Below are 14408 nucleotides of genomic sequence, written 5' to 3'. Positions count from 1 at the left end.
AAATCAGCAGCCACCTATCCCATCAACAGGAGGAGGGATAAATCCTCATCCTCATACACTGGAATGCTAAAGCAACGAATTAATAATCTATACCTGCATGTACCAACAAGAACAGACCTCAAAAACAAACCTGAGCCAAAAAACACGCTACAGACTAATTCCTTATGAGTTACACAAGAGTTTCTATACCGTATGTACCCTAGTACAGCTACAGAAGCATGCACGGAGAGCATCAGAGGATCAAGACAGTGATTTCCGGGGCGCTTGGATGGCTCGGTCGTTAGGCGTCTACCTTGGACTCAGGTCAAGATCTCGGGGTCCTCGGGGTCCACATCAGCTCCCTGCTTGGTGGGAAGCCTGATTCTCCCTCTCGCACTCCCCCTGCTTGTGTTCTCTCTCTCTCTGTCCAATAAATAAATAAAATCTTAAAAAAAAAAAAAGATAGTAATTTCATCCAGAGAGGGAAGAGAAAGGGATTGGGGAAGATGCTTCACTTGTGTCCCAAATATTTTGAGAAAGAGAGACTATATCTGAAGCAATTCATGAAAAACATGAAGGTCTGACAAAGCTGAGTCCTGGATATGATATTTGCTCTGGTTTCAACCTTTTCTGTGTACTTAGACTACTTCATACAAAACTTACCAAAATAATCACCCGTTTCTACCCCTCCGGGCAGGTCTCCTCTCTGGTCCTCGAAGCTGCCAGGCCCAGCGGGAGGCCGCAGGTCTGGACCCATTCATTGCCAGGGCAGCAAATTCAGCTCCTCCTTCTAACTAGCCGGCTGCTGACCAGAGCCGCAGCACCTGTGGTCTCTGATGATCCCGACCCCGCAGAAGGCAGTCCCACCCCTGCCTGGCGCTGCCCTGCCCCTAGGGAGCTGCCCAAGTCGGGAGGAGGCAGCCAGACCCTTTCCACAGAGCTCGCGGCACAGGTGGGGAGAAGCTGGGCTGGATTCCTCTGGTGAGGCTGGAGGATCCCTACCCCTGGGGAGGTAGGGGGGAGGTCAGAGAAGCAACCAGGAGAGTCCCTCTCTTTCCCCTGATGGCAGGCAGATCTCAGGGAGTGCAAGGAGCATAAGCTTTGTAGCTGCGGAGACACAGGTTCAAAGCCAGCTCTCGTCTGAAATCCTTCCATGACCCCAGGACCAATTACTAGCCCCAGGCTCCGTTTTCACAGCTTTAAAATAAGAAGAGTGCTCCCTATCTCATCTCTCTGGATACAGGGACCCAAAATATGTCCAAAGGGATATTACAAAAAAAAAAAAAGATGCTATCCAGTAGAGGAAAACATAGATTCTGTGAAAGAAGCCAGTCGCAAAGGACAAATCCTGCAGGAATCCACTCATATGAGGTAAGCAGGCAAATTCATAAACACAGAAAGTAGAAGGGTGCGCGCCAGTGGCTGGGGGAGGGGAAGGTGCGGAGCGAGTGTTTACTGGTAGGGTGTTTCCGGTTTGCAAGATGAACACAAATTCTGGAGATCCGTGGTGGCTGCCCCTGGACGTGACAGTGTTAATGCTGCTGAAGTTAATGCTGCTGAAGGGACACTTAAAAATGGTGAGGACGGTAATTTTCCAGTTACGTGCATCTGACCGCAATTTAATGAAGTTAGGAAAAGAGAAGCATGATCTCATTCTTCTTCGAAAAAAAATTCTATCAGTAACTTATGGCTGTATGCATAGAAAAATCTGGAAAGCTATATATAGAATTGTATATCCTTAAGTCCGCGGGTGGATAAGATTGGAGAGGGTTGTCTACACGACGCACTCTTCTATCATTTAAAACTGGAGCTTTTAGGAGTAGGAAAAATACCTGGGGAGAAGAGACCTTCCTCACTGTGTGGTTTCAGAGATTGTAAAAGTTCACAAGAAGTACCTGCCATCTACCGTGTTAGGAGAAGGTGAGCCCGCCCAGCCTGCCCCACCCATGTGACAGACACTCCACAGGGTGCCGTCCTCCCTGGACCGAAGCAGAGTCCAGGCTGGGTAAGCTCAGACCCTGGGAACAAACGACCTTTGCTCTGAGCCTCAGTTTCCTCAACTGCAAAATGGGAATATTGCCGAACCGACCTCAGGGGCTTACTGTGACTACTTCAATGACATAATGTATCCTGCCTGTCGCCCAGAGGAAGGTGCGCTCTGGTCACAGCTCACCCGCCATAGCAGAAAACCCCCCTGGAGCTCAGTGGGGGAAGACACCCAGGTCGGGGCTGAGCCACAAGGACAGGCACAGGAGCCCTCCAGGACCTGCCCCATCACACAGGCTACACTCAAAAGCCTTGGACTTCTGGAGCCCCTGCCAGGCTCAGGGCCCCAGGAGGTTGAGAGCTGGTGATGTGCTTTCAGACCACCCCTTAGGGATCCCTTGAACGCTTCTTCCAGACGGGGAAGAGAGTCAGAGAAATGCCCTGCAGCCCACTCCAGCCCAGACGCAGACCACCCACGTGTGCCCTAGCCCCGGTGTCAGCCTGTAGGCCGTCGGCTTTCACACTCGAGCCAGGGCCAGCGGGCTGGGCTGCGGGGAAACAGGGCACAGAGAGCCTTTTGTTCAAGACCAAACAGAGATGCTGGGCAAGCTTCCCGGGCCAGAGGGGAGGCAGGAGGCTGGCGCCCCTCCTCGTACCACGCTTGGGAAGGCGGTCTGTCCCTCCGCCGCGCTCCCAGGGAAGGGGGAAGGGCCATTCCCCAGAGGCCTGAGGAAGACAGTGGGTCAGCGGCCCTGTCCCAGGGAAGGGCTCCGGGCCTGTGAATCTCCTCCTCGGTCAGCCCCCCTGGGCCTCCTCTGGTCCCAGAGCCGGGAGTGGGAGGAAAGGTCTCACCTCGTCATCAGCTACGCACAGCCCCCACCCACTCATGAGCAGCGCACTGCCCTCTAGGCCCCCACACCCACTTGGGGTGAGTCAGCCACGGGCTGGGGGCACTGCCTGGCTTGGCACTCAGCCCGCAGAGAAAGGCACACCCTCACTTCCCGGGAAAGGAAGAGGGGACACAGTCAGGGCAGGAGGCGGAAGGCACAAGTTTCATTTCCAAACTGCTCTCACATTTGGGCTGGGCCTCCCAAACAGGTCTGTCCTCCTGCGATCTTGCCGGGCTGTGGCCTACCTTTCGGGGTGAAGGGTAACCAGTGAGGGACACCCACCGGGGGCTCCCAAGCCGAGCCCACGGAGCAGCAGGCCAGGCTGGAGGCCCAAGCTGCCCCCTCGCCCCACCAGGCTGGCTTTGGAGCCCCCAACTACTGAGACGGACGACGTGCCAACACTGTGCGCCGTGCTTCCTGGCCTCAGCTCCCCGTCACTTCACTTGTGGGTGACCCGGGGCTCTGGTTTCCTCATCTGTAAAATGGTTCATGACTTTATAGCGAGGACCGAATGACAGAGTCCGTGGCAAGCTCCGGCCCAGCGCCTGCCGCGTGTTTAAGACTGCGGTGTTAGCTGCTGTCACTGTCCTGCCAGGCTTCACCGGTGCCTTTACTGAGGAGAGGTTAAGTGACCCACCCAAGGCCACAGAGCCAGGAGGTGGTGAGACAGAGCCTCACAGGGCTGCCTTTCCATGATGCCAATCTGCTTCAAAGGCAAGCAGGTCTCCCGAGCCCTCCCTGAGCACCCAGAACCCCGGAAATGCTTCCTAGAACAAGACCCCCTTTTCCTGAGGGGCACAAGGAACCAAGTGCTCTGCAGGGAGCCCCAGTGGAACACACGCAGATGCCTCTGGTGTCGCAGAGATAGCTCTAAGGAAACTCTAGAAGGGAGCCCCACTCTGCCAGGTCTGGGCCCATGGGGACAGAGGGGCCTCAGTCGGCTATGAGCACCAGCACCGCGTGCCAGGACCGGCTACGGAATGGTGGGCTGGAGCACCCATGGGAGGCTGCAGACACATCTGTGAGACCCCAGGGGACCGGGACCGAGGCCAACCTAAGTTGCTTGTGGCCCGGCTCTCCAGGCTGGAGGGGGGCTGCAGCCCAGAGATCGAGACGCAGGGAGCCGGAGAGAGGGGTGAAGGGCAGGATTGCTGTGTGCCCAGCCCCTGCTCAGCACACCTATCAACAGCCGACCCTGTCCAAGGGCGTCAGTTTGGCTGCCGGCGCCTCTGAGGGTGTCTGGGAATTCTATAGAGCCACTCTCCCTCCGGAGGAACGTTGCTCCCGGCAGGCTGTACGGCAGCAGTCCATTTAATTTTGAGGTTTTCGGCCCTCAAGAGACAGTTAAACATAGAACTTGCTGCGAGATGCAATAGGAACGCACTGGGAAAGACAGCAGGGGATGTTTGTGGCTGGGAATGAAAGCCATTCTGGAAACCTCAGTCCCACACAACCTTGAAGAGGGATGGTGAACCCCCCCGCACATACTGGGGAGTCACTAGAACCCCCGGTCCTGAGGGGAGCTTGGCCCTGCTTCTACACCAAGGGCCGATCAGAGGCCGGGACCAGGGCTGAACGCGTTGCCCCGCTCGGCGTCTGCAGCCCGCCAGCCTCACGCCCGCCTGGCAGTGTCCTCAAATACAGATTCCTGCCCCCCATCCCATCCCCAGGTCAGCCTCTGCAGGTGTTTGCTGGTGGGGAGGGGCGGTCCCGAGGAACCCAGCACTGAAAGCAAGCCCCTGGGCAGCTCGGAAGTGCCCTGGAGCCCGAGAACCTGGAGAAGAAAAAAGGAAGGTAGGGTACAAAGAGCCCAGGCTGCCAAGGCAAACAGATCCGGGTTCAAGTCCCAGCTTTGCCACCCACGCAAGAGCCCTTGTCCCTCTGAGCCTTGGCCTTGGACCTGCAAAAATGGTGGAACCACATCACAGGGGAGGGCTGCTATGTGTATGCGGTGACCCGGCGCACTGCCCACCCGGTGCTCAGACCTTGGCCTCGGAGGATGACCGGGGGCATGAAGGCGCTGCTACAAGGAGGAGGGAGAAGGCGGAGAGGCCAACTCCTGGGGTCAGAAGTGTCTCTAATGAGAAGAAAAAGAGACTGCAGGGAAAGAACAGGAAGAAACACAGGTGAGGAAGACAGGCCAGTGGGCCTGACAAGCCCACCAGGGACAGACCCTGCCAGACCACAAAGCAGGCGGCCAGACCTGAAACCCCTCCTACCCCTACAGAGTGTCTTTAGACCCGGGTCACAGGGCAGCCCTCTCCTCACCTGCCCACCCTCCAGGTTACAACCCAAAAGGAGGAGCGCCTGGGTGGATCAGTTGGTGAAGCTTCTGCCTTCAGCTCAGGTCATGATCCCGGGGTCCTGGGATCGAGCCCTATGTCAGGCTCCCTGCTCATCAAGGAATCAGCTTCTCCCTCTCTCTCAGCCTCTCCCTCCTCCTGCTCATGCTATCACTGTCTCTCTCAATGAGTAAACTAAAAACAAACAAACAAACAAACAAAAAAAAACCCAACCTGAAAGGAGAGGGGTGCACCTGGCTGGCTCAGTTGGTGGTGTGACGCCTGATCTTGGGGTTGTGAGTCTGAGACCCATGCTGGGTGTAGGGATTACTTAAAAATGAAATCTTAAGGGGTGACTGGGTGGCTCAGTAGTTGAGCGTCTGCCTTCGGCTCAGGTCATGATCTCAGGGTCCTGGGATCGAGCCCCGCAGGGAGCCTGCTTCTCCCTCTCCCATTCCCCCTGCTCACGTTCCCTCTCTCACTCTCTCTCTCTCTGTCAAATAAATAAAATCTTTAAAGAAAAAAACACAAAAATCCAAAACCTGAAAAGAGCACTGTGAAGGGACCAAAACTTCCCCAGGGCACTGCCGGGGCAAATGAGTCCGGGCCACACTCAGACAACATGGCAACTCCTGCGTGTCCCTCCCAACCCCCAACCTGGCCACTGCCCCAGGCGGACAGCAGAGACTGAAACCTCCCAGGCCTGCCCATGCCGTTGCCTCCACGCTGTCCCTGGCACGGAGGAGGAATTCTGATCTCAGATAAGTAGGACCTGCTGCTTCCTGCTCATCCCTGGCCAGAGAGACCTCAGCTCAGGCCTCCCCTCTCCTCTCCAGGAGGTAGAGTTCCTCAAAACCAACAGGAAACTCCAGCAGGGCAGGGCTGGGGTTTGCTGACCTTGTCCCAATAAACAGGAGAGTCAACAAAATCACACACCAGGCGTTTCCTAACCGCCCCCTGTGCTGCTGCTGTAAATGCCCTCACACATAGCTCTGAACCCCAGGGTGGCGGAGAGGGGAGCCACAGGGCCGAGCCGATGGGACTCACACGCAGATCCACCCTTGCCGGGGAAAGAGGTCCTGGCGGGGGGTGGGGGGGTGGCGGGGGGCAATGAAATGGGGGCAAACTGCGGAGTAACAGCCCTACCGACACTTGACATGGGAAAGATAAGCAAACAGTAATAATACATGTGGAACAGCGCACTCCTCCCCGTCCATATCTCTGGAGATGGGGATCACGGGAGACTTTCACTTTCCATGACATCAAAATCAAAACATTATAAAAACATAACAGCGAACACGCAACTATGTTGGTAATTACCCCCCCCCCCAAAAAAGATTCTTATTTCTCTTAAAATTCACGCTGGGGAGGGCCAGGTCTTCCTTAACCAAAAGCCGAGGGGACAGGTGGCTGCAGGGAGGCCTCGGGCACGCAGCAAAGGACCCTGACCTGGGATTCTGGGATCTGGCTCCAGCCCCACATCCCTCCTTCCTTCCTGAACTCTTGGGCAAGCGGCTTCCCCCCTCTGAACCTCAGTTTCCACAACTGTAAACAAGGGACAAAGGCCACTGCCCGCACATCCTCAAATGGCCAGAGAAAATCACCGATAATGGTGGTTTTATAAATTATAAAATGGGCCACCCAATGCCGCTCAGCTTACGGAACAGTCCCAGGACATACTCTGCTAAGTGCCTTCCCTCTATCAACACACTTAATCTTAAAAATACCCTACGGGGAGGTAAGGTGCTAAAATTATGGCCTCTTTACAGCTCAGGAAACTGAGGCTCAGAGAGGCAGGGTGACTGGCCACCCCATCACTCACTGAACACGTGACAGAGAAGATTCAAACCCACGTCTGACCATGAAGTCTGGGTCTTTAACCAGGGCACTCTCCTGCCTTTGGGAACTGGTTTCCAAAGCGCAGGCCCAGGAACCCCGGTCCCCAAAGGGGTCCACGGGATCAAATAAGTGTGGGGACACACAGCGCGCCGGCTCCCTCTCTGAGGAGGTCAAGCTCACTCCGTGCAGTCAAGGCTAAGAAGTCCCGCAGCGGGGACAACCTGTTTCCCAGGGTTATCAAACCACCGTGACCGCAGAAACTGGTGCTCCACGGAACACACCTCGGGAGACGTGGTCACCAGACGGTCTGGTTAACAGCCCAGACTGACAAGACCTGCGCCGAGAGAGAAAAGAACTGAGGTTCACGACGAGACCTAACACGGGCATCTGAAGTCCAGCAGGCGCATCTTCCCCCGCCGGCCGCTGAGTCGGGAGAAGGAAGAAGCGAGCTGTCTCCTGCCGCCTCTGCCCTGGATGCCCTGGGTCTACGGTAAGAAGAGCAAAGGACCGCAGAGATGGAGAGAGCGCCCTTTGCCCCCTAAACTGGGGAAGGCACCTGACTCGGGGCTGGCCTGGAGGGAGAGGGGCCCCATCCTTACCCCGTGGACGACTCTGCTATCTGCGTGCTGGCTGCCGGTGCTGAGGCTGGCCCACGTCTGTCTGGGCAGGGTCTTGGCATTCCTCTCGCTCCATGGAAGCAGCCTCCCTGCGAGAAGTAAGAGCTTCCGTCAGCGTTCCCTGCTGTGGTGCCAGGCCCACGGCTGGGCTCCCGGGGTGCCAAGAGGGAACCAGACAGGCTACTGGGAGATGCCAAGTTACGGTTACAGTCGGCTTTGGGGAGCCCAGGGCTCTGCTGGGGGCACCGGGCAGCTAGGGGGAACATGGAGGAAGCACTAGACCGAGACCGGGGAGTTGGCGGGGGGAGGCTCCCTGGACAACGTGTTGCCCGAACTGACTTCTTGAGGAAGGGCAGAAGCTGGAGAAAGAACATCCCAGGCAGAATCAACAGCACAAGTTTGCCCGGAAGGGAGAGAACATGACATCTAGGCAGTGCTAAGTGGTTCAGTCTGAGTAGATCTCGGACGGGAGGAGAAAGGTGGCGAGACAGGAGCCACAGGGGGGCGAGTTGAGTTCAGGTGAAGACACAGCCTGAGCCCAGACACACGAGTTCAACTCAAACACAAATTCCAACTGGTACCTATGAGTCATGGAGCATTTAGTGAGCACCTACTACACCCCAGGCATTCCGCTCAGAACCATTCACAAAACTGAAAAGGACAAGTCAGCAGGGTGAGGAGGGAAGTTATGATCAGATCACAGTAGGGGTTGGGGGGCGGGGAGTGTCTAAACTGCTAGGAGTTGGGATGGTGGCTCAGCCACCAGGAAAGGCCGAAGGATAAGCAGGAGTTGAGAGGAAGGAGGGAGTGCAGGTGGGGAGTGCACGGGCAGACAAAGGGACCTAAATGGCTCTGGGAGGGACTGTGGAGCCTTTTAACCACGTGTACCAGTGAGCATTTCACGTACCCACTCCATGCCAGCCATCGTGCTGGGAGGAAAGAAGCAGAAGACAGTCCTTAGCCTGGAGGAGAGATAGGTCACAGGGTGATGGCAACCAGCAGAAAAGTACCTAGAGTTGTAAAGGCACAGAGGCCTCTAAGCCAGACTCTACTCCCACCCCGTGCTCCTCAAGGATGGGGTCCCCGCTGAGGCTGGGCAGCCCAGTCACCTGCCCATGGCACAGCCTGAACCAGAACTCAGGCCTTGGGACTCCGGGTCACTGATTCTTCTAGTCCTCCCTCTTCCAGGAAATACACGCTGACCACCACCAACATATTCACCCAGAGCTAATGCCTCCTTCCTCTGTAATATTTCTATTATTATGCTGGCCACTGTGTCAATGCTTTCCTGCCTGCCTTTCCTCCCAGACCGCAGCTCAGGAGGCCAGGAACTGTGTTCTCTAGCATCATTCTTGGTCCAGGCCAGGTACTTACTAAAAAATGGCTAAATGGATGAATGAACGAATGAATGATTGAAGGATCAAGGATGGAGAGACTGTGCTGAGCTCTAGAACCCTACACCCATCCCACCTGACTCCTCATGAGGTCTTAGACCATCAACCTGTGCCTCAGTGTCCTCATGTGAAAATCTGGAATCACCTCCACTCTCAGGAGAGGGAGTCAGGAACCCGGGTGATCTCTTCCCTCCAGCTCCTGCAGGTGAGGTCCAGCCCAAGCCAGACAGCAACCCAAGGCCCAGCCACTTGCCCAAGTTCTGACCCAATGGGGCAATCCTCAGGAGTCCCCTCTGTCCAGAGAGGCCACTCAAAGTTTGCAAAGGAAACTGCTTCCTAGTGGGTGTGCCCGCGGAATGGAGTACAAAAACACAGCATTGAGTTGGGGGGGGGAGGGGAGTCACAAACATTTCTTGGGCCCCTGCTCTGTATCCTGGAAGGCAGACAGGCATTAGACCAGACCCCAAAGCACCTCTAAGACTGGGAAGACAGGAAGGCAGAGGCCTGCCATCCATGCCCCAGCATCTCTCCAGTCCTCCAGCACAAGTCATCTGTCCTTGCCTCCCCTCACAAGCCAGAGGAAGACTTGACCTTCATGAAGGCAATGCCAGTGTGACTGAGCCACGGGCACTGCCCAGCCCTCTGAACGAACTCCCATTCCCCCATCCGCTCTGCAGGAAATATCACCAGCAACAGACCACCTCCTCCTCCTCCTCCTCCTGCCCACAGTCTGTCTGTCTGCTGGTCTGTCTGCTCGAAGAGGTTAAAGAAACTCCCAATGGAAAAGATGGGTGAGGCCCAAGGGAACCTTTCAGTTCCACCAAGTCCCTCCTCCACAATTTAGGCCCAAATTCCTTTTCCCTCACAAGATCTCTCTCTCCTCACCCTCACACCTCATCCTCCAAAGGCTTCCAGGGATAGAGCCCGGGAAGAAGCATCAGGGGAGCGTGCTCAGCCCCACCCTTCCAGTCAAGTCCTAATCAGAAGAGTGTCGGACACCCCCCAACCAACTCTCCTCCTTCCCAAAAAAGGCAGTCCGTAGTTGCATCAGCTGAGCACCAGCCCAGTCTTGGTTCACTCCAGTTCAGACCAAGGGGAAAAAGCAGTCAACAAAAGAAGCAGAATCATCGTGAACCCCAGACACCCTGGCTATGCTCCTTCAGCCTGGGAACCAACTTTGCTGGATCTCCAGTCCGGACCTCATCAGATCTGGCTCTTGGGCCCATACGGATGCACAGGACATGGGCAGGGCCTCAGACCCTGAACCGGTCCCCCCCAGGAACCCTCAGTGCGGACGAGCCCCAAGATCTTAGCTAGGGATCCTGCCCCCAAGTCAGGGCACGGTTCCCGCCGGATCAAAAGGAGGGAGGGGTCCAAGGGAAGTGGAGGGGGCCAGGAGCCCAGGAGAAGAGAACAGGGGAAACCTTTAAAAACGGAAAAAAAAAAAAAAAAAAAAAGCTGCCAAGGAGAGGTTTCAAGGTGGAACCTCTACGAAGTGGGGAGCATGTGCGTGTAGGGGTTAGGATCTGGGGGGAACCCAAGGGATGACAAGGGGACCTGGGGGAGCCCAGGCGGAAACTCCCGGTATATAGAGCGCAGGGAGGCACTGGGGTGCCTGGGAGGGGGCTCGCGCGCCGCGGCGCCGAGGAGAGGGTGGGGCCCCGGAGACCCGGAGTACCGGGGAGCCAGGAGGTAGGCCGAACTGAGCTGCCGCGGGAGGCCCCCAGGGAGCCAGCCGCGGTGGGCAGAGCCCTAGCTGCCCGAAGCGCCCGGAGCCCGGCAGCTGGCCGGGGGCGTGTAGGAGTGGGTTTCGAGAAGTGACAGCTCGTGCCCCTTTCCCCGCCCCACCCACTCACCTGGTTCCGCCCGGTCCGGCCGCCCACTAGGCAGCCCCGCTCCCCCGCCGCTCTGTCCCGCCGCCGGCCGCTGCGCCCCTCCGGCGCCTCCTTTTGTTTGTCCCTCACTGCACCACTCAGCCTCCTCCGCCCCGGAAGTGACGTCACCACAGGCGCGAGCGCGGCGCCTAGGGCGTCGCCATCTTTTTGATGGGAACTCTCTTCGCGCCTTCACACCCTGGCTCCCAGGTGGCGCCATGTTTGTTTGGGGCGGAAGTAGCGGAAACCGGGCTCGGCCCCCTTAAAGGCACATGGACACCTGTAACCTTCGGGGCGCGCTGGGGGACGAAGCGGTGAAGCAGCCGAGGCGGGGGTGAGTAGCTGGTGCCTGCGCTTTGCTGCCCCGAGGCCGGGTGTCGAGGCCGGAGGACCTGGTAACCGGTTCCGAGCTCGTTTGTGCCAGAATATTCGCTGCATTTGATGCTGCTGGTACGGCGGAGTGGCGGCGCCGAAATCTTAACCCAGCCAGGAACGGCCCCTGGGGATAAATTGCGCGCGCTTGACGCTGACCCGCACTCGGACGCTGGGACCCGCCAGGCTATCCTCTCTGCACCCACCTCCCGCATCCCCCGCGGTGATGTCTGTGGGGAGGAAGAAGCCCAAGGTAGCTTGGCCATTTATGGGCAGAGCCGGGGCTGGCACCGGGACACCGCTCCGTGGGGCCGGACTCCTCGCGGTTGCCCCACTGACAATAGTAACGCCCGCCACGTTAGGAAATAATCCATACCATGGAATGCTGTGCAGCCATTAAAACGAAAAATGTTCCATATGCACTAACATGGAACGACTTCCAAGATACCTTAGATGGAAAAAAAAAAAAGGGAAGGAGCAAAAAGACCTGCGTTGATCGGCGCTACAGTTTGTGGGAAAGAACGTGTGTGTGAGAGTGTGCATGTCTGGGGGGTGCGCACCAGCCGTCTGGTAAGATGCACAAGAAAGGGTTAACAGTGGTAGCCTCGGACAGGGGAACTGGAGTCCTGGGTACCCGGGCAAGGGGGGAGAATTTATTTTTTTAAAAAGGATGATGAAGATATAAGGGCTCACATCCATCAAGCCTTGAGCCAGTGCCTGGGTTCAGCCCTCCTGCTGGAAGGTCTGATTTTCCCCTGTTGTTAGAGGCGGGAATATGGCTGCGAGATTAGGGATTTAATACCTCCCCGCCTGGAAGCAGAGAAACTGGAATTTGAGCCCCTGAGGGTTTTAGGCTAATGGCTAGGATCTCCTTATCCCACTTCCCACTGAGAATCTTTTTTTGTTATCAACCACATGACAGCCAGCGTGGGGTCTGGCAGGCAGCTCTGTCCAAGTAACTGTTTATTGGCTGTTTACTGACTGAACAGGTACAACAGACTGGAGACAGTGGCAAGTGTAGCATGAAGAGGGGGACGTTAGAGGCCAGAGCACAGACTAGAGTTCAAGGCCTGCCCCCTTTGCTGCCTGGAGATTGTGAACGTGGCACATCCCTCCCTGAGCCTCCCTGTCCCCACCTTTACAACTAACCAGTGCGACCACAAAGCCACCGGTGCCCCACCTGTCCTACCTAGGGCTTTGCGTGCAGATGAGCCCCATTTTACAGATCGGTAAGGGAAGCACAGAGAAATTAAGAAAGTTGCCCAAAGGGGGAACTCCCCCACTAACTGAGAGAGATTGCTGGGCTTCTGGGTCCCCCTCAGCCTCCAGGGATCGTCCGCACTAATGCTTTGGGGAGACCTCCAGTCCTAGTTGAGCTGCCAGAGGCTGAGGATCTGGTGGAGAACAGGACAGACACACAGCTCCTGTTTCTGAAGTCTAGTGAGGGTGACAGATAACCCAGCACTTAGCATCTTGGAGGAGCCCTGTGGTGGGCAGCAGCTCAGGCCTTGGGAGCACAATGCCAGGAACATTTGACTCAGCCTGGGTGGAGTCAGAGAGGGCTTCTCAAAGTAGGTAACTTTAAAAAAGAAAAAAAGAATTTATTTATTTGAGAGAGAGACAGAGAGAGAACACAAGTTGGAGGGGGAGGGAAGGGGTAGATGCAGAGGGAGAAGGGACTCCCCGCAGAGCAAGGAGCCCGACGCAGAACTCCAGGATCATGACCTGAGCCAAAGGCAGATGCCCAACCGACTGAGCCAACCCAGGCGCCCCTCAAAATAGGTAACTTTTAATCTGTGTCTGAGAAACGTGTAGGATACCTGGAAGGAGGAATGATGAGGCTGGAGATCCAAGCAGAGGTGTGCTCATACCTGAACATAACTGACATGATCAGAGACCACACAGGTTAGAAATATTCAGTCAAACATCCGCATGAATCCGTCTTTCCTCCTGGAGGATGCCTTCCCATGCCAACCTCTGTGGCTTTCCACCCTCCATCCACACTTAACTTCTGTGCATATGCCAGAGTACGACTTCCCGATTTTAGAATCCAGGTGGGGGCGACAAAGGAACACAGGAGAGTTCATAACAAGGAAGAGCTTCTCTACGGGCGCGCCCACCTCCCACCTGGACACCCCCACCTCTAAATTCCTCCCCCCTCCCGATTGGCAGCCAGCTGGCTAAAGCAGGAACTCTGCCCTTGCAAATCCGGGTGTTAGTACTGGAAGTTCCTGTCTTTCGGGCTGTTCATGGTCACTCGGGTTCTCAGGTTGCCAGTGCCCTGGGACATCCAGTTGGACATGGCCCCTCCCCGCCCCAGTTCTATAGCCAGCAGGTCAAAGTCGCTCCAGCTACAGTGGGAGAGAAATCACTGCCAGTCCTGTGCCAACACACGGTGGGGCCACATTCCGCTCCCAGACTGCACTGTCAGCTCCTTGAAAAAATACAGGCAAACGCTCATCCTACTTCCTCATTCCTGGATCATGGTATAAGCTTTGGAATTGCGGCTAAGGTCCTTCAGTGTTTTCCAGGACTTTGACTTTGGGTAAGTCATTTCCCTACTCTAAGCCTTAGTTTCTGTAAAACTGATGTGACTCTATTTAATGTTCTTGCCAGGCATTAAGTATGTAAATGTAGATCTGTTTTTTCCCCATGTGTAAAACTGCCTTAGCGTGAGATCTCAATTTTGGATCTCGATCCTGTGCCAGGAGGAATAAAGAGGGGGCTACCTACTGTGTGTCTCACTCAGCATCTCCACTCACCACCCTCTCCCCCAGCAGTCCGGAAACCTGCAGTCTGGATTCCAGAAGTCATTTCTCTCTGCTTTGCCTTTGACTTTGATTCCAAAGTCAAGGGAAACTAAGTGTAGGTCACTGTGCTTACTAGATCCCTCCAGACAAGTTGTCACCTCCCTTGGGGCAGAACCATCAACTCAACAGGTTTTGTTTTGGTTTTTTTTTTAAGATTCCATTTATTTATTTGACAGACAGAGATCACAAGTAGGCAGAGAGGCAGGTGGGGCTCCCTGCTGAGCAGAGAGCCCGATGATGCAGGGCTCAATCCCAGGACCCTGGGATCCTGACAGAGCTGAAGGCAGAGCCACTGAGCCACCCAGGTGTCCCAACTCAACAGGTTTTCACAAAATCTTTGGCTTGTGGGAACTCTGGTTTTAGAC

The 14408-nt window shown here is 55.9% G+C and overlaps 2 protein-coding genes across 10 annotated transcripts in view; one reads left to right on the top strand and one right to left on the bottom strand.

Moving 5' to 3' along the window:
- Positions 1-10957, bottom strand: part of LRRC8A (leucine rich repeat containing 8 VRAC subunit A) — a 28481-nt gene extending 17524 nt beyond the window's left edge. Inside the window, exons 1-2 of one of the 2 annotated variants that reach the window (XM_080819427.1) lie at positions 10844-10957; positions 7576-7682 (exon numbers count right to left, since the gene is read on the bottom strand). The gene's annotated coding sequence lies outside the window, so the exon portion shown is untranslated. Of the gene's footprint in view, positions 1-7257; positions 7311-7575; positions 7683-10843 lie in introns of those variants that run through there. The other variant, XM_080819428.1, reaches the window with a different exon arrangement.
- A 153-nt stretch (positions 10958-11110) lies between these two features.
- Positions 11111-14408, top strand: part of KYAT1 (kynurenine aminotransferase 1) — a 33903-nt gene continuing 30605 nt past the window's right edge. For 2 of the 8 annotated variants that reach the window (XM_080819204.1, XM_080819201.1), the window contains exon 1: positions 11132-11195. The gene's annotated coding sequence lies outside the window, so the exon portion shown is untranslated. Of the gene's footprint in view, positions 11196-13466; positions 13779-14408 lie in introns of those variants that run through there. The other 6 variants (XM_080819202.1, XM_080819200.1, XM_080819198.1 and 3 more) reach the window with 5 other exon arrangements.

This window comes from Martes martes (assembly GCF_963455335.1).
Source record: "Martes martes genome assembly, chromosome: 12".
Taxonomy (NCBI): Eukaryota; Metazoa; Chordata; class Mammalia; order Carnivora; family Mustelidae; genus Martes; species Martes martes.
This window is presented reverse-complemented; position numbering and strand designations above follow the sequence as displayed.